The following is a 20,013-nucleotide window of genomic DNA, read 5'->3' on the forward strand; positions in this document are numbered from 1 at the left end:
ATGAGAACAGCTAATCACTCAAAATATTTTGTTCATAGCAAACAAGTAAACAAATAACTAAGTCTGGCCTTGTAACTTGAAAGTAACGATCTAGTTGGTAAATAAGGACGATATATTCATTCATTAAAGTTGGTGAGATAGACTAGTGATTAAGATTAAGAAGGATTTTAGGATGGTATAGTGGAGTCATGTAGTGGTAAATGAAGCTTTTCCGTACTCCTAAAACGATCTGATATTGTTTTTAAGAAAGTACATTGCGACGGGGGAAGGGAGGATGGCAAGGTCATGAAGAAGACAATATCTAAATAGCTGTGCTTAGCTGTGAAAACCTGGCTTCATGGTGAAAGCCCAGTGTAATGATAATGGTGGTTAAGGCCTGGTCTTGTGATGATGGCCCAGTATAAAAGATACTCCACTTCTCCTGGATTGCAAATTACATAAATAAGAAACTAACAAGTTTGTCTCAATTCAGTACTAACTTGATGAGTAACTCACTCAATGACTAAGAACAGAGACAAAAAATCTTAGAGAAAGGCAAATCTCCCTTGGTTTAGATTTCAACAAAGACGCATATCCTGAACTACACCAAGGTACTACAAGTTAAAATCTATTTCCAAAAGAGTTGATATTGCATAACGTTGAGGGATAGGTACAAGAGAAAACATGAACAAGTAAAAGCACACAAGGAGAAACATGCAGCACATTCACAGAAAGAGACAGAGAAATGAAGCACAGGAAGAAAACAAGGCACAGAAACATTCGGTCACCGAGTGAACACATTCATGAAGTGGCAGAATGTACTTTCCGGTGTTTTGATACCATTCAGTTAATAAACTTTATTCAGATAAAACATTGTATCCATAAAAGTATGACACAGTAAAAAACAATATAAATGGCAGGAGAAGGGTTAAAATAAATGTTAATAAGAATTAACAGTTTACAAAACACAATATAGCAAGCCCAGGGTTAAGTAAAATGAAAAATTCATTATCAACAGTTCTAGGCTTGACAATTCATCATTTAAAAACTCAAGAATTGAGCATTGTCTTACGTGCCCTGGTAGCAATTCTCAAGAATGTGCTTAAACGAAAAACCAGCTCTTCAACATTCAGGGCAAGCATACTTGAGTGGGCAGAATCCAAGTTTAAAGGCCTGCTCCTGTTGAAAAAAGGGTAGGGACGCCCCTTGCTGTATTTCATGTATTATTTACAGAAAAGCAGGAAATGGAGAGTAGATTGGCCACTCACCCCGTCACATGGACAGGGTTCTAAACCAAGTTTTGGTTGGTACCCAAGAGGGAAACACAATACGAATTTAACTGTCCCTGCTCTCAAGCGGAATAGAAGGCTCCTTTCCCAGTAACTCATGGGTAAAACAAGATAATTTGGTAGAGGGTGGCAGTGCCACTCCAGAGACATACAACTAGAAACTATGGATTTTATTTGATTCTAATGCAGTTCTTTCGATGCTATACAGTAGATAAAGGGCACTTCTGAGGTCTTTGCGTTTTTGTACAGAGTTTCAGCTTCAGCAGGATTGAAAAAGATACAGCCATTATTAATGCTACTTAAACTCTGGTATACCCCAGATAGCCAGGGGATATCCATTCCCTTATCACACTTCAAACAATCAGTGATAATCTCTCTGGTAAGAGTCGCTGGCTCATTCTTCCAGATCGATAACCAGAAAAGAGCTGGTCGGGCACATTTAAAATCAGTAATATCATTTAAATTTAGTTCTTTGTGGCATAGATATTGTGGAGTGGAGATTGGGATACTCAACAGTTTCCTACAGAATCTGTTTTCTTCCTGCTAAATGCAGGTACTATTCGCAATACCCCATAGCTCAGCTCCGTAGGTGGCCACTGGAACACATTGTAATTTAAAAATGTTTGAGATAGCTAAAATAGCGCCTGTGTTCTTTGGACCGGGAAAGCTAAAAATGAAATTGATGGTCTTTGAGAACTTGCTCCTAGAATGGGCAAGGTGCTCAGTCCAGGAGCCGTTCGCAGCAAAGACCATCCCAAGGCAGGGAAATTTGCAGGTGCTTATCAGTTTTTGACTACCAACAACAATAGAACTGAGCTGGCGTCTCCGGGGGCCACAGGACATTAAAAATGGTTTACTAAAATGGACTCTTAGGTCCAAACTATCCATGTATTTAACAAAAGACTGTACTAAAGTGCGCAAAGAGTTAGGGGTTCGGCATATAAGAACCGCATCGTCAGCATATAATAACACAGGAAGGGGTTTTCCATTAATCATAGGGACATCTTGGGACATGGATACTAATGATTTATTCAATCCATTAATGTAAATAATAAAGAGAAGGGGGGCCAAGACACATCTCTGCCTGACCCCCCTTCTAACCTTAATTGGCCCAGAAACCTCTCCACCTCTGCCCATCCTCACTTGTGCCTGGAGATCTTTATGAAGATATGCCAGGAAATGGACCAAAGGCTCATCTAGACCATAGGCCAACAGGATTGCCCACAGCCTTGACCTATTTACAAAGTCAAAAGCTGAGGACAAATCCATAAAGGCCAAATAGACTGGAGAGTTCAGTGCAACGGTGTATTTCCCTATTATAAGGCTGAGGTGAAGGCATTGTTCGTTAGTGCCGACCTTGCTGCGAAAGCCTAACTGGCAGGCCTCTAAGATTTTACATTCCTCTGACCATTCCAGGATCCTATTATATAAAACTTTACCCAATATTTTGAGGGTATTATCGATCAGTGAAATAGGTCTGTAATTACTGGGCTGCGACCGATCTCCCTTTTTGAATATAGAGACGATAATACTCTTCGCCCAGGTATCGGGTAACGGGGCATACATTAAGTTATTAAAAACATTCAAAAGAAGAGGTGCCCAAAAGTCTGGATTCCATTTGATTAAATCTATTGGTAGCCCATCAGGGCCAGGGGCCTATTCCCAATACTCTGTTGAATAGCTTATTCTACTTCAGGGAGAAATATCAAAATGCTAGTGAATGAGCCATATTCATACTAGTTGGTCGCTGAAGGGGATATAGCATAGATTTGAGAAAAGTGGGATTCCCAGGATTGGCTAGAAATAGCACAACTGATGGGGGTTAATAACTGTCCCATAGATCCCTTACAGAAGACCAGAATGATTTTCCCCTTTTATCAGTAGCGGCCTGCGATAGGGTTTCCCATCGGTCCCTGAGAAGTACTACATTCTGATCAGTTACTGCCAAGTTGTACTTTTGCTTGGCCAGTTTCACCTCTGAGACACACCTAGGTTCAGCTGACAACACCTTGCGCAAATTCCTATTAGTCCGTGAACATTCATCATCAAACCATCTAGGTCCCTGCTTTCTCAGAGATGCAGGTTTCGACAGAAAGGTTTTAATAACTAGACAGAGTTTTGAGAAATCATGGACTACCTCTAGATACGGGGTTTCAAATGACAAACAGGAATTAATGAGGGGCAAGTTGTTCTTAGCTAGTGACTTAAACAAATCCCCGTTGTCAATGTCCCTCCAAATCAATCTTAAGTTGTAAGTCGATGGCGTTAAGTCTCTGGCCCCGCATTCAGATAGGAACGCGGGTCGTGAAGCCAATCTCAATGCTATTTCAATAGGGTTATGATCCCCGTGAATAGTGGCAACAACCTCTGCATTAGTTAAGTGATCCACAATTAGGGGAGCAATAAAAACAAAATCTATTGTAGACGAATAGCCCCTGCCTCTGAATGTCGGATGGTTATTATTAGTCGCATATAATGTGCCCGTCTGGTCCATAACATTAACCAGGTTATGAGAAGTCAAAAACACTGCCAGCTCAACACCCCTGCGGAAAGAAGGACCCAAATTATATGGCTCAGGACCAGTTTTGCGTTAAAATCACCTCCTAGAATAATCCCAATAGGATTGCCCGAGCGTTGCTGGTAGTCTAAATTGGAAATAAAATCAAAGAGCTCAATAAAATTATTATTGGGAATGGAAAGTAAGTCATTATTATAGAAATTTACCAGATAAAAGGAAATTCTTCTCTTAAACAATACAATCTGGAAATTGCAACTGTTAGTTGGGAGTATCGTAAAGCTTCCACCAGCTGCTACACTAAACCCGATAAAAAGGCTCCCTGATGGTTGGCCCTGTCTGCGACGAGATGCGGCTACACTGATGCAATGAAACCCCTCGATATGCAGGTCATGCATGGCCCACGTCTCCTGAAACATTACTATGTCTTGTTCTCTGACTACGCAACCAATCCTGGTCATCAAGTTTGGACTGTAACCCTGCTACATTCCAACTAAGAATGTTCAGGTCTGCTCCTCTGTCAGTTCTAATTGGGAAATGATCATCATTGTCATTATCAGTTGTTACTATGGTTTCAGAGGAATCCTCCAAGTGAAGCTGCTGGTACTGCTGAGCAACCATCAAGGGTGGCTGTCAGTCCTGTGCATCTAGACTCGAGAGTGCGTTAAACCTATTTGTTAACAAGGGCAAGGCATGTTCATCCCTAAGGGGTTTAGGGGAGGCTTATATAAATTACCCAGGGCGAGCGCACTGATGCAGGTATTTTGCGTAGGGAGTTGCTCGAAAATACTCAATAAGCGGCGAACCATGTGGGGTCTACGGAAGTTGAGAACAACACAATCACCAGTTATATTCTTGACAGAAGGACCAACCCACCCTACTCTTCTGGCCATAAGAAAGTCGTTCATGTTAGAGGGGTGAAACCCCTTATGTTTGCAGAGCCAATCTACAGACTTGTTTCGCAAATCTGCTCAAGACTCCCTAACACGTAGTGGCAGGAGGCAGGGGGTAGGCTTAGTACATCAGTATTTTCTCTCAAGCAAGCATTCCTGGGACGGTTGGAAATATCCGTGCTTACGCTTGTGTCACTTGCAGGGGCTCTAGTATCTAGGTAGGTAAGACAACTTCTTCCTAATGCTGTGTTTGAAAAAACTGTATCTGTCAAGAGAACACCCTGTCTTCCCCTTTGTTCGCTATCGGAATTTCGCCCAGAAAGTACATTTGTACTACTACAAATAGTGGGCGGGATAGCAGGAGTGATGTCTTTATGAGAGGCAAAGCTAGAATGTATGCAAGAAGAAAATGGTCCACCCCTGCCAACATTTTGATCAGAATTCACATTCCTGCCAATTAGGTTAACCACTTCAGAGTTCAGGGATTCAAGTTCCCCCCCGCAATGAATTGAAGTTCGTATCAATTGCCTTCTTAATAGCAGCTAAGGCATTTTTAATAGGTTTAAATATAGCGGGGGGAACGGCGGCTTCTCCCATGGCACCTGTATTAATGACAGTGCGGGCAGAGTTAGAGAGAACATCAGTCTGTGTGCCCACTGAAGTGGTGCGGGTGACCACCTGATTAGTTACATTATTGTCAAGGTGGCAACCTTGGGATTTTTGATCTTAGTTATCCCGGCATTTCTCTTTCTTTTTACAGGTTGAATTTTCGCTTTGGTGTTCCTTTGAGGACATGCCGCCCGTGCTCTAGTGCTAATTCCTGGTGCATCTGGGGTGTCCATTTTGGGGGCTCTCGGGCTTAGCGGGGATAAGTCTGAGAGAACAAGGCATGCTGCCGTAGGCGGTAATTTACAGGGAGATTCAAGTGTTGTGCTATCAGTGATCAGACCGCCTAATGATAGGCATGAATGTAAGGTTGCAGGGTCCATGGACAGACGTCGCTCCGTCAGCTCGATTTCGAGGGTCAATAGGGACTCTGCCCTCACAATGAACGCATCCAGTGTCCCGGCTACTCCTTTGCATTTGTTCACCATTCCGAAAGCTCACGACAGTCCAGTTGTAACACCACAGAATGACACACTGATAGGCTATATATAACAGTTCTAGGTGTAATACCTTGTAACACGGGTTCGGTGGGATTCTTCAGTTGTAAGTATCAGGGGGTGGCCCAGCCCAGACTCTTCTGGCCCCTGGCAGGCACAGACGGGCCAGCCCTTGGTCCGGGCTTCATCCGGGCTACGTCCCACGCACGTCCTGCGGTGGGAGAGGCTGCGCTATAAGCGCTTTGCCCACGCCTCCCCCTCATTTGCGTTAGCTGGTGAGTAGAGCGGTGCACTCTGGGGTATGCACTCCCCCCCCCTGAGTGTGAACAAGTATTGTGGGGAAAGAGGGGCAGCCCCTGGGACCCTCGTCCCACGATGAGGTCCTTGGAAGATGCAAGTACTGGCATGTGGAGTGGCAAATGGGCACAGCATGCAGAAGAGGCTCCCGCGCCACGGGGGGAGAGGCTGTGCTATAAGCGTGTTGGCCATGTCTCTCCCTCACTCGCGGCAGATGGTGAGTAGAGCGGTGCACTCTGGGGTATGCAGTCCCCTCCTGAGTGTGAACAAGTATTGCGGGCAAAGCGGCGCAGCCCCTGGGACCCTCGTCCCATCAGGGGTCCTTGGAAGATGCAAGTATTGGCGTGTGAGGCGGCAAATGGGCACAGCAGGCAGAAGAGGTTCCCGCGCCGCGGGGGAGATGCTGCTCTATAAGCGCGTTGGCCACGCCTCCCCCTCACTCGCGGCAGCTGGTGAGTAGAGCGGTGCACTCTGGGGTATGCAGTCCCCCCTTGAGTGTGAACAAGTACTGCAGGCAAAGCGGCGCAGCCCCTGGGACCCTCGTCCAACCAGGGGTCCTTGGAAGATACAAGTACTGGCGTGTGAGGCGGCAAATGGGCACAGCAGGCAGAAGTGGCTATCATTCAAACTTAATGCGCGAAGATGAAGCAAAGCACTCTTGTTATATGTATTCTTTATTCGGATATGTCAGTGTTACATTCAGTACCTGAATGGTTCAAATCAAAGTTGCTCAGTAGGAGAAGTCCTAGAGTTGGGAAAAAACACAAAGGATACGAGAAACAAGTTTACTCACAAGCAGGCCAATGCTGGGGACTACTGCAGGATAGGAGGGTTGAACGGTTAAGAAGGCTTAGCACTAGACTGAAAACATGCCTATCTACAACCTCATGAAGTATAAGGAGAGAGTGCCAGTCACTTTTAAAACAGTTTTAGAAAAAAGGATGTCCTTATGGCAAGGATGTATGTAAGTGGCAATAGATGTTCCCCTTGCTATGAGTAAGCCAGATGTTTTCATTATTCCCAGCAAGGAAATATTTCTTTTTACTTACAAAAGATCTTGGAAAGCGCTATTTCCAACTTGCCTACTTGGTGGACACCATCAATGGGCCTGCATTTGAGATCTGACTCCTTTCAATAATTCTTCATTGTTTCTAACAATAAGACTCCATCCAGTACTTAAGGGCTGAACCGCTCTGAACTATTAGGTCACTGAATGCACCTAACAAGAGTGCTTTGCTTTCTCATGACACATTAACGTTTAATTAGATTAATACATAGGCACATCTGTGGAGTGACAGAAAGGCACTCTTTTTAGATATATGTATTTTTACCTCTCGACTAAATGAAATTCCAATTTCCAATAACTCCCAAAAGGTTTTTTCATGTATTTGCAAAGGTTTGCTATCTACAAGTGTCTTTTCACTTTATTTTATCATAGCATTGAAGAGGTCAACATAGGAGTTCAAGTTCAAGTTCGCAGATTTGTATAGCGCACTACTCACCCATAGGGTCTCAAGGCGCTTGTGGGAGGGGGTGCATTATTTATCGAATAGCCAGGTTTTAAGTTCCTTTCTGAAGGAAATGTGGTTTTGTGTGAGGCGGAGGTGAGTGGGGAGAGAGTTCCAGGTCTTGGCCGCCAGGTAGGAGAAGGATCTTCCTCCCATGGTGGATTTGTGGATGCGCGGGACTGCGGCAAGCGCTTGGTTGGAGGATCTTAGTTGGCGGGTGGGTGTGTAGAAGGACAGACGTGTGTTGAGGCATTCGGGTCCTAGTTTGTAGAGGGCCTTGTGAGCGTGGGTGAGGAGACGGAACGTTATTCTCTTGTTGACGGGAAGCCAGTGGAGGTCTTTCAGGTGGCCGGTAATGTGAGCTTGGCGAGGGATGTCCGATATGAGTCTGGCCGATGCATTTTGGATGCGTTGGAGTTTTTTCTGTAATTTGGCTGCGGTTCCGGCGTAGAGGGTGTTTCCATAGTCCAGTGCGTGGGTGACCGTCTTTCTTGTTTCGGTGGGGATCCAACGGAAGATTTTTTTGAGCATACGGAGTACGTTGAAGCAAGAGGATGAGACGGCGTTAACTTGTCTGGTCATCGAGAGGGAGGAGTCTAGGATGAATCCCAGGTTGCGTGCGTGGTCTGTGGGTATGGGTGCTGTGCCCAGGGCCGATGGCCACCAAGAGTCGTCCCAGGCCGAGGGTGAAGATCCTAGGATGAGAACTTCCGTTTTGTCTGAGTTAAGTTTTAGGCGGCTGTTTTTCATCCATTCGGCTACTTCTTTCATGCCTTCATGAAGATTGGTTTTGGCGGTGTTAGGGTCTTTGGTGATGGACAAGATTAGCTGGGTGTCGTCAGCGTAGGAGATGATGTTGAGGTTGTGTTGTCGCGCGATGGAAGCGAGGGGACTCATGTAAACGTTGAAGAGGGTGGGACTGAGTGATGATCCTTGTGGGACTCCGCAGATGATTTCGGTGGCCTCTGATCTGAATGGGGGGAGTCGGACTCTCTGGGTTCTCCCGGCGAGGAACGAGATGATCCAGTCCAAGGCTTTTCCTTGTATTCAACGTTGCTGAGGCGTTGTATGAGGGTGCTATGACAGACTGTGTCGAAGGCGGCGGAGAGGTCGAGTAGGATGAGGGCAGCTGTTTCTCCGTTGTCCAGTAGCGTTCGGATGTCATCTGTCGCTGCAATGAGGGCGGTTTCGGTGCTGTGTTTGGCTCGAAAGCCGGACTGTGAGGGTTCGAGGGAGTTGTTGGATTCAAGGAAGGCGGCGAGTTGGCTATTGACTGCTTTCTCAATGACTTTGGCAGGGAAGGGGAGGAGGGAAATGGGGCGGTAGTTCTTAAGTTCAGAGGGGTCAGCTGTGGGTTTTTTCAGGAGGGCAGAGAGTTCGGCGTGTTTCCAGCTTTCTGGGAAGGTAGCGGAGTTGAAGGAGCAGTTGATGACATCACGGAGATGGGGTGCGATGATGGAGTCTGCTTTGTTGAAGATGTGGTGGGGACAGGGGTCGGTTGGCGAACCTGAATGGATGGAGTTCATTAGGCGGATGGTGTCTTCAGTGGTGATTGGGTTCCAGGCGTTAAGGTTGTTAGGGAGCGGTTCGGGTTTGGGAGTGGGTGAGGTGGGCTGTTTTTTCGAAATGTTCATAAAGCTGTTATGTATGTCGGCGATTTTGTTGTAGAAGAAAGAGGATAGCGAGTTGCAGAGGACTTGGGAGGGAGGAATGTCGTTTGAGGCTGCGGTGGGGTTGGTAAATTCTTTGACGATGTTGAATAGTTCCTTGCTGTTGTGGGCATTGTTGTCGAGACGATCCTTGAAAGCTGATTTCTTGGTGGATCGGATCAATTGGTGGTGTTTGCGGGTGGCTGCCTTGAGGGTGGTCAGGTTGTCAGTGATTGGGTTTTTTCTCCATGTTTTTTCGAGAGTACGGCATAGTTTCTTGGAATTCTTAAGGTCATCGTTGAACCAGGGGGCCTTTTTGCTACCTTGTTTGATCTGGTGGTTTTTTAGGGGTGCTAATTCGTCAGCGCTGTGAGTGATCCATTGTTTGAGATTGGTGGCAGCTTCGTTTGGGTCCGATGAGAGGGCTGGGGGGTTTTGGTTGAGCGATGTGATGAGTTGGTCGGTGGTGATTTTGTTCCAGTTTCTTCGAGGAATAGGTTGTGGGGGGTTGTGAGTCATGGTAGTTTTGTAGCTGAAGTGAACACAGCTGGGCGGCCACTAGCCACGGACCTGTGTAGCCCTGTGTGGCTCGGAGCACTTACCCTCCACTGTAGCGGGACCCTGCCAGCTGTCTCCCCCCGCCGCCGCAGCCCCTGACATCGCGCTGCAGCAGCCGTGCGGGGGAGACTACAATCCCCAGCCTGATTTGCGGCAGGAAGCCGCGGGATACCACTTCCGCGCCAGGAGGCGCTACAAAGTCCCCCAGCAGTCCCAGGGGAGCGGGCGGCCACTAGCCACGGACCTGTGTAGCCCTGTGTGGCTCGGAGCACTTACCCTCCACTGTAGCGGGACCCTGCCAGCTGTCTCCCCCCGCCGCCGCAGCCCCTGACATCGCGCTGCAGCAGCCGTGCGGGGGAGACTACAATCCCCAGCCTGATTTGCGGCAGGAAGCCGCGGGATACCACTTCCGCGCCAGGAGGCACTACAAAGTCCCCCAGCAGTCCCAGGGGAGCGGGCGGCCACTAGCCACGGACCTGTGTAGCCCTGTGTGGCTCGGAGCACTTACCCTCCACTGTAGCGGGACCCTGCCAGCTGTCTCCCCCCGCCGCCGCAGCCCCTGACATCGCGCTGCAGCAGCCGTGCAGGGGAGACTACAATCCCCAGCCTGATTTGCGGCAGGAAGCCGCGGGATACCACTTCCGCGCCAGGAGGCGCTACAAAGTCCCCCAACAGTCCCGCGTCGCGGGAGCGCGCGGGAGCGCCGGGCTAAGCCCGGGCAAAGGGCGGGCCCTCTGTGGCCCTCAGAGGCACGAGGAGGACGGGACGGGCCACGTCTCCTGGCCCCATAGCAATAGAAGGTACAGTTATAGATACCATGTACATGACTATTCGCGGACATTCCTGGTTTTTATTTTTTATTCTTTTTCAGTGTCATATAAGGGGGCATACCAAACTCCCATAGCACTACCAGAGAATGGAACATCTTTTCCAGAGTTATGCATCACCCACCAATACCTGCGAAATTGATATTGATGACCGTTCCCAATTGTTATCCCCGTCACACACCCCAGCTAGCTTGCCAATCTTGTCCTACTGGGAGGAATTAAATGCTCTGTGTGGGACTAAGTTCATCCCAATAACATCCCCCCCCGTAAAAGGCCTTACTACTAACGCTCCCTCTGATAGAACTTGTGAACCTCCCCTACCACCCAATGAGGATAACATTCAGGCCACTGTGGTGTTGCCGGCCCAAAGTATGAAAAGGAAACATGACGGGACAAATGATTGCGAGCTCCAACCTAAAAATCAAAAACTTTGTATCGATCCCCCAACGCCTGCCACAAACTCCATCATACCCAGGGGGGTCGCTGAACGCTTGGATGATCCTCTATTGCAATTAATGCCTCAGCTTGAACAATTGTTAAAATCTGTAATGGCACCCCTGCTAGAACGAATTACTTCTTTAGGGGATAGGCTGACAAGTATAGAGATGGCTATTAAGACTAACTCTTCATCTGTTATAAATATGGCAATACCCAATTGTACCACTTCACCTACTGTACCTGCAGGCCCTATGCTGACGGACATAACAAAATCTGCTTCCGTTGATAGACAACTTCCCAGCATGCTACCCCTAATTGATACTAGAACTGGCCGTAAACCCTTGAACAACTCAAAAATAAATGTCCGGACTACTAAACAGCCCCCTAAGTGCCAACCTCCACTGGTCACTAAAATTGTCCCCAAACCCTTATTAACAAACTACCCAGCCGCTAGAGCAGAGCCAAACAGAGCAGCACATATAGACCTGCCCCCGGAAGCCGCCCCCTTTGTGCTAGTTCTCTCTGGAGTACCAGCTCCCCCACGCAGGAAACCCGAGAGATACCAGGACCTATTACACAAGGTCATCTTCTGGCTAGATAAAAATAGACCACTGCCACCCAATAAGGATGGAGGTATACTGAGTGCCAGAAGGGTGGGCTGGTTAGGCTCTCTACCTAAGGACATTCCCGGGGACCTAATCCTTGTTAAATTTAGGAATAGGAACACTGTCCCCTATTTACGATCCTGCCAGCCCCACGAAGGTGACGGCCCCATCTCCATTTGGGATTTGTATGATTTTTATCCATGTACCTCATACTGCTCCCCTCGAAGATCTACAGTATAAACACTGTATTGCTTGAGTAATGAAGTTTACTCTTCAAACTAGTATTCTGATAACTTGCACGAAGAGCCAGTAGCTGAGTGACAATTTTACTAACATATATTTCCTGGGTAGCATTCTTGAATTGACTTTTATTAATTGTATTAACGTGTACTTAAACGTCTTTCACTGTCATTTATTTGTTTTTAAACAAGACTCTTGAAAATTCTAACTGTATGTATAAATTTGTATATATTAGATATGTGTTTTGTGTATGTATTTTATATGCTTGTCTTTTATGAAGGAAAACTTCGAAATAAAGACGTTAAAACTGGAAACTGGAACACAGCTGTGGTCCGTCCAATGGAGAGCTGTGGTATGGTTGAAGGAGATGTGTTTGCTGGAGGTGAAGATAGGGTCAAGCGTGTGTCCGGCTAAGTGGGTGGGGGTGTCAACAAGTTGTTTGAGTCAGAGATTGGCCAGGTTGTCCAGAAGGGTGGTAGTGTTGCAGTCGTTTTTCTTTTCTAGGTGGAAATTGAAGTCTCCCAGTAGAATGTAGTTTTCGGAGGGGATGGCATGTGGGCTGATGAAGTCAGTGATGTCTTCGCTGAATTGTGTACGGGTTCCTGGTGGTCTGTAGATGAGGGTGCCTCTAAGTGTGGTCCTGGGGTCGGTGTGGATCTGGAAGTGGAGGTGTTCGGCGGTTGCAAGGTAGTCGTCGAAGCTGGTCGTGATTCTGATGCTTTTCTTATGGATGATGGCGATGCCGCCACCTGTTTGGTTGGTACGGTCTTTTCGGATGATCTTGTACGCGTCCGGGATGGCTATGGCGATGTCGGGTGCTGATGATGCGTTCATCCAGGTTTCTGTAAGGAAGGCAATGTCCGGTGACGCAGTGTCGAGTAGGTCCCAGATTTCTGTGGCATGTGTGTTGATCTAGCGGGTGTTTAGCAGGATGCATTTCAGGTGGTTAGAGTCGGAGCTGTTTTTGGAGGTCGTGGATTTGGTGGGGGTCTTGATGCAGGCGAACTTGCAGGAGTGGCAGGCGAAGGGACCGTGGGTACGTCCTGGGACAGCTTCGTAGCATTGTGGTGTACGTCCGGGGTTAAGGGCTAAGAGGGTGGCGGTGTCATACGTTATGCGGGGGGAGTGCGGTTTGTGGGGGACAGGGGTTCTGGCGCTGGGCGCGGTTCAGGCGCGGACGGGCTTACCTTTGGCGCGCCTTCGGCGCGCATAGGGCGCGACCTCTGCGCGTGGACGCTGCGCGTAAATGATTCGGTCATATGTGGATAGTGGGAGTGGGAGGGGCGAGGGAGGAGCAGCTGGGAGGCGGTAGCGTAGGAGGAGGTCCGGTCAGGGAGGGAAAACAACAACAAAATGGCTGGCTTCAGGCCAAAAGCGAAACTGGATTGGGGCAGCAGCGAAAGTACACGGGATGTACAAGTAATCAACAGATCCTAATTCACCAGTAAACGCTATGCTCAGAGGAGAAATATTCAGCTAAAGGAGACACACAGTTAAACAATGCAAACGGAAGCGCGTTTTTAGTAATGGAGAAACTAGCATTGCCTATACTCTTTTGTATTTAAGATACTCTACAATTGTTTTGGATCAGGAGCAAGTGTAGTCTTTCAATAATAGGACCATATAAATATATAGGAATATGATTTTCATTACATTTGGTGGCTGCTACTTATAGATACATAATGAATATGCTACTTACCAGTATGCATCTGTTCTTGGCATGTAGGGCTGCTAACATTCATATCTGTAGCATAGATCGCCGCCTAGTGTTGGGTTCGGATGATTGCAGATTGTTGTCCTGGAAGAGTCTTCGAAGTATCACGAGATAGGTGGCTCCTCCCCTGGACTACAGTGCGCATGGGCATCGACTCCATCCCCAGATTGTTTTTAGCCATTGTGGCAAGGATGGAGTGTAATCGTGTAAGTGATGGCCATGCTAGAGATGAAATGCAAGAAAAGTCTGCAGCCGCTACGGGCGCCGGGGAGGAGGGCGGGCGATATGAATGTTAGCAGCCCTACATGCCAAGAACAGATGCATACTGGTAAGTAGCATATTCAGTTCGAGGCATGTGGGCTGCTAAATTCATATCTGTAGCATAGAATACATAGCAGTCCCTCCACTAACGGCGGCCGCCCGTGCCAGCTGCAGAAGTCTGAAAAAGTATTTTAAGAACAGCCTGTCCTACAGCTGCCTGCTGTTTGGAATGCACATCCACACAGTAATGTTTGGTAAACGTATGTGGTGTAGACCATGTGGCTGCCCTACAAATGTCTTCCAAAGGAATGTTACCCAGGAATGCCATGGAGGCCCCCAACTTGCGTGTGGAGTGTGCCCTGGGGGGGACCGTTAAAGTGCGCTTAGCTTTCTGATAGCAAATCTGAATACACTTAACGATCCACCTGGCTATTCCTGCTTTGGAAATGGGGTTGCCTTTATGCTGGGCTGAGAAGGCAACAAAGAGTTGCTGTGTCTTTCTAAAAGGTTGTGTCCTGTCAATATAGTACATTAGCGCTCTCTTGACATCAAGCGTATGGAGCATTCTTTCTGCCACTGTTTCTGGGTTTGGAAAGAATGCGGGCAGTTCGATGGTTTGATTGACATGAAACTGCGACACCACCTTCGGAAGAAACTTGGGGTTAGTGCGCAGCACCACCCTGTTTGAATGAATTTGAATAAATGGCTCTTGAATTGTGAGCGCCTGTAGCTCACTAACACGTCTTAGAGACGTGATGGCAATGAGAAAAGCCACTTTCCATGTTAGGAACTGAATCTCACATGAATGCAGAGGTTCAAACGGGGGACCCATCAATCTGGTGAGTACCACATTGAGGTTCCACACAGGAGCTGGCGGGGTCCTGGGAGGGATGACCCGCTTTAGCCCTTCGAGGAATGCTTTAATGGCAGGCACCCTGAAGACAGAGAGATGCTGCCTGTTTTGGAGATAAGCCGCTATGGCGGATAAGTGTATCCGAATGGAAGCGTATGCTAGATTGCATTTGTAAAGATGCAACAAATAGCAGATGATATTAGGAATGGATGCATCTAGCGGTTTGATATTGTGCTCCGTACAGTAGATGACAAACCGCTTCCATTTCGCTGCATAGCAAGCTCTGGTAGTGGGCTTTCTTGCCTCCTGGATGATGTCCATGCATTCAGGGGGCAGATTAAGGTAGCCAAACTCTAAGACCTCAGGAGCCAGATCGCCAGATTGAGCTGCTGCGGATCTGGATGCTGAATGTCGCCATGGTTCTGCGTCAAGAGCCTGGGTGTGAGGTGCAGCCTTTGATGCGGTACCACGGAGAGTTCTAGAAACGTGGTGTACCATGGTTGGCGTGCCCACGTTGGAGCAACCAGGATGAGAGTCATGGAGTGCTGCTTTAGCTTTCTTGCCACCAGCGGGATGAGAGGTGCTGGGGGAAAAGCGTACGCAAATTTGCCTGACCAGTTCATCCATATCGCATTGCCCTGCGACTGTGGGTGAGGGAACCTGGCGGCAAAGCTTTGGCATTTTGCGTTTTCCCTTGTGGCGAACAGGTCTATCTCTGGATGACCCCACTGTTGGAAGTACGGGCGGAGTACTGATGGGTGTAACTCCCACTCGTGCATCTGGTGGCTGTACCTGCTGAGCAGATCCGCCATCTGATTGTCCTTGCCCGGGAGGTGTTCCGCCATGAGGAAGATGTTCCTCTGAATGGCCCACTTCCACATGCTCTGAGCCAGATGAGACAACTGTGGAGAGTGCGTACCTCCCTGCTTTTGAATGTAGTACATGGCCGTCATGTTGTCCGTCCGGATCAACACAACTTTGTTGCACAGATGTACTTTGAAGGACTTGAGAGCCAAGAAGATTGCCATCAGTTCCAAGTAGTTGATGTGCATCTTCTTTTGTTGCGTCGTCCATAGTCCCCTGCACTGTGTAGTGGAGCACATGAGCCCCCCATCCCTGGAGAGATGCGTCCGTCGTCAGTGTAATTTGTGGCACAGGCTCTTGGAACGGTCGGCCCTAGCAAAGGTTGTGTGGATTCCACCAATGCAGAGAGCTGTATGCCCGACCCGTCACCAACACTAGGTCGTTCAACTGTCCTTGAGCCTGAGTCCACTGATGCGCTAAGCATTCTTGGAGCGGACGCATATGCAACCTGGCGTGCGGGACTATGAAGATGCAGGAGGCCATCATGCCTATCAACTGCATGAACACTCTCGCTGGGAGTGAGTGTCGCGGCCTGAACCTCCGGAGTAGCGACTGTATGTTGTCGATCCTCGCTGGGTTTGGCTAAGCTGTGGCAGCCAGAGTATTGATTGTCGCGCCCAAATACTGCCGCACATGGGCTGGCTGAAGGTGCGACTTTGGGTAGTTTAGTGAAAATCCTAGACTGTGAAGGAGGTGAATGGTGAGGGACATATCTGCGGCGCACTGCTGGGCCGACTTTGCCTGAACGAGCCAGTCGTCCAGATAAGGGTAGACATGTATACTATGTCTCCGGAGGTGCGCCGCCACTGTCGCCAGACATTTCGTGAACACTCTGGGAGCAGTGGTCACTCCGAAGGGGAGGACCTTGAACTGGTAATGCCGGTTTTGGATGGTGAACCTGAGGTCTTTTCTGTGGGATGGGTGGAGTGGTATGTGAAAGTAAGCATCCTTGAGGTCCAAGGTTGCGAGGAAGTCTCCCCGTTGTAACAAGGGAAGAACCTGCTGCAGTGTCAACATGTGGTAGTGTTCTGAAAGAATGTACTGGTTCAAGGGGCGTAGGTCTAGAATCGGTCTGAGTGAGCCGTCCTTTTTGGGGATTAAGAAGTACAGGGAATAAACCCCTGTGCCTTCTTCCTCCACTGGCACGAGCTCTATTGCGCCTTTTTGCAGCATGACAAGAACCTCCTGCTGCAATAAGTGCAAGTGCTCTGCTGACATAGGACGGTGTTTTGGGGGTATGTTTGGTGGAGTGGATGTCAGTTCCAAACAATAGCCGAACTGGATAAGTTTCCTGACCCACCTGTCTGTCGTGATGGACTTCCAGACTGGCAGGAACTGTTGGAGTCTCCCCCTGACAGGTGTTGGATGGTCGGGGGCAGTGACAGGGAGTCACTGTTTGTTGGTGGCAGAGGAACGGGAACTGTTGTTGCCTCTGCCTCTCCCCTTGGCACTGTTTCCTCTGTATCCACCTCTGCCCTGCTTGCTGTAGGAGGATTGCGCACCACTTTTATTGAATGGCGTCTGCTGCGACATGTGCCCTCTGCTAACACTTCGATTGCCTGAGCGACGAAAAGTGTTCCCTCTAAATTGTTGTGACTGGAGAGCCCCCATGGACTTGGCAGTCTCGGTATCTTTTTTGATCTTTTCCAGGGTGGTGTCCACCTCTGGACCAAATAACCTGTCCGGATTAACGGGCTGGTTGAGGATAGTAGTCTGTATCTCTGGCTTGAATCCCGAGAAGCGGAGCCATGCCTGACGCCTCAACATTACACTAGTGTTGATTGCTCTCGCTGCCGTGTCCGCAACGTCTAGCGCACACTTTATAGCAGCGTTGGAGATGAGCTTACCCTCCTGGATAAGCATTTCAGCTCCCTCTTTAAACTGGTCTGGCAGGTGTTGCAACAGCTGCTCTAGGGTGTCATAGTGTGCCCTATCGTATCTGGCCAACAGAGCCTGCGTGTTTGAAATGCGCCAGATGTTGGCCGCCTGAGCTGCTACCCTCTTCCCAGATGCCTCTAGCACTTTTGACTCTTTGTCTGGGGGAGGAGCTTCACCCGTGGTTTGTGAGTTTGCCCTCTTGCGGGCATTAGAGACCACCAAAGAGTCGAAAGGCAACTGGCCCCTTATGTAGGTCGGGTCGCCAGGTGCCGGTCTGTATTTCTTCTCTATTCTTGGGTTGACAACCCTCGATCTTGTGGGTTCCTTGAAAATGTCTGCCGCATGCGTAAGGACCCCTTTCAACATTGGGAGAGTCTTGACAGTTTTTTCCGCAGCAGAGAAAGTGTCAAAAAGGAAGTCCACCTCCACGGGGTCAGCATGCATTTCCACTTTATGGTTTGTAGCTGCCCTTTCAATCAAGGCATTAAATGCCGCAGAATCTTCAGTGGGAGACGGCTTGACGTTATAAACTTGAGGATCATGGACCGTTTGCTGGTCCCCTTGATCACCTGTGTCCATCCATGAGTCCTGTTGCTCATCAGGCTCTGTATTTGCAGGAAAATTGTACTCCTCATCCTGCTCCCCTTCATCCCCATCAGAGTATGCGGGTGAAGGTGTTGCACTCCTACTAGGCTGTGGAAGAATCTGTTCAACCAGTACTGGTGTTTCTGGTGCAGGTTTCTTGCGTTTTAGAGGAATTGTAAACGACTGCAGAGGCTGTGAAGTTATTTTCCTCTTGTATAGCGTGAGCTTCCCGGTGTCGGCATCGATGAAATGCTCCGACCGTTCTTCAATTAAAGGATGTCGATGACTCAAAGTCCCAGCCAGGGGAGTTGAGTTCGACACAGTGTCCTTGGGCACCGACCGTGGTGCAAAGGCCTTCGGCGCCACCTTAGGCGGTAACGTGTAGAGGATTGGCGTCGAGGTGGTTTTCGGTGGGTCAGCCGGCTTTGGTGCGGAAGGAGTCTTCGGTTCCGATGCCAAAGCCTTGTCCTTAAGTCGCTTGAGGGAGTCCGAGACCTGCTTCGTAAATGAAGCGGATGGTTTCGTCGACCCGCCCGATGTCTTCGGTCCGCCCCCAGGGGAAGACCCGAGCGTCGATGACTTCCGTATGTCTGGTCGAGGCGCAGGAGCACCCCCGACCGGTGCGTTTCGATTAATGTCCACGGCCGCAGACGTTGATGCCGACGGCTTCGGATCGACAGGTTTTCCTTTTGGTGTCATGACCCCAGACCTTGGCTCTGCGCCCTTGACTGACTTTGCCTCGACGGGCCCCTTGGCCTTCGGCTCGACAGACTTTCCCGCTGTAGGCTTGACAGCCTTCTTGGATGTCGGCTTGTCCGCCTTGGACGACACCGGCTCGCCGGCCTTCTTCGAGCTTGGCTCTTTGACCACCTTCGGCACCTTTGCCTGATCGACAGTTTTCATTGGCTTGGAGGCCCCCGAAGACGACGGCGTCGATGTTGGAGCAGACGTCTTCGGTTTCGATGGCGCGTCGGCCATCTTTGGTTTCGTCGATACCGAGGTTTTAAGTTTCGGTTTCGATTTCAATAATGGCGGCTCCGCGGAGGTGTCCGTAGCCGGGCCGGAAGGCGGGGCCGTGGATCGAGGTGTAAGGTCTTGGGTAAGGCCGTGTGGCGATCCCGTGACCTGAGCCTTTGTAAGAGTACGAACGGGGCATAGCTCGTCCTCTGAGCTATCTTCCATGGCCCCATATGCTTCTTCGTCGTCCCCTACCTTCTCGACGATTTCTTCTATTTCCTGGCTTTGGACGTCCGCTTCGGAGCCGGACTCGACCTCCACCGGTGTAGGTGAAATCTGCACGTGACGCACTTGCTCGTCTGCTTCGGGGTCGTCGAATATGTCCACTGGTGCCGGAGCCGATCACTGGGCCTCGAGGCGCGCCACGCGCCGAAGCTTGATCGTCTTCTTCGATCGAAATCTTGAACAGGCCATACAGCTGGCCTCGTCGTGGTCCGGCGACAGGCACTTGTTGCACACAGGATGGACGTCAATGTGTGGGTACTTGGATCCACACACGGGACAGTACTTGAACGGACTCCGTTCCATGCCGTCGAAGTCTTGCTGCGTTGACTGGGCCTCGATCACCGAAGAGTCACACGACCCCCCGGATATCCGACTCCACGAGTTGGAAGATATACGGGACCGAACGCAAACAATACCGACGGTGCAATGAAGGCCTTTTGGCCTTTAAAAAGTTATATAACGATTCCGAACAGGAGACGTCGAAATCACATCCGAACCCAATGGCGGAAAAAAACAATCTGGGGATGGAGTTGATGCCCATGCGCACTGTAGTCCAGGGGAGGAGCCACCTATCTCGTGATACTTCTAAGACTCTTCCAGGACAACAATCTGCAATCATCCGAACCCAACACTAGGCGGCGATCTATGCTACAGCTATGAATTTAGCAGCCCACATGCCTCGAACCAATCATTAACAGCTAGGCCAGCAAGTCAT

At 49.0% G+C, this 20,013-nt stretch overlaps 1 protein-coding gene across 8 annotated transcripts in view; it reads right to left on the reverse strand.

Moving 5' to 3' along the window:
* Window positions 1–20,013, reverse strand: part of LOC144783823 (uncharacterized) — a 982,913-nt gene that overhangs the window by 152,098 nt on the left and 810,802 nt on the right. The window lies entirely within an intron of this gene.

Source organism: Lissotriton helveticus, chromosome 10 (assembly GCF_964261635.1).
Source record: "Lissotriton helveticus chromosome 10, aLisHel1.1, whole genome shotgun sequence".
Lineage (NCBI taxonomy): Eukaryota > Metazoa > Chordata > Amphibia > Caudata > Salamandridae > Lissotriton > Lissotriton helveticus.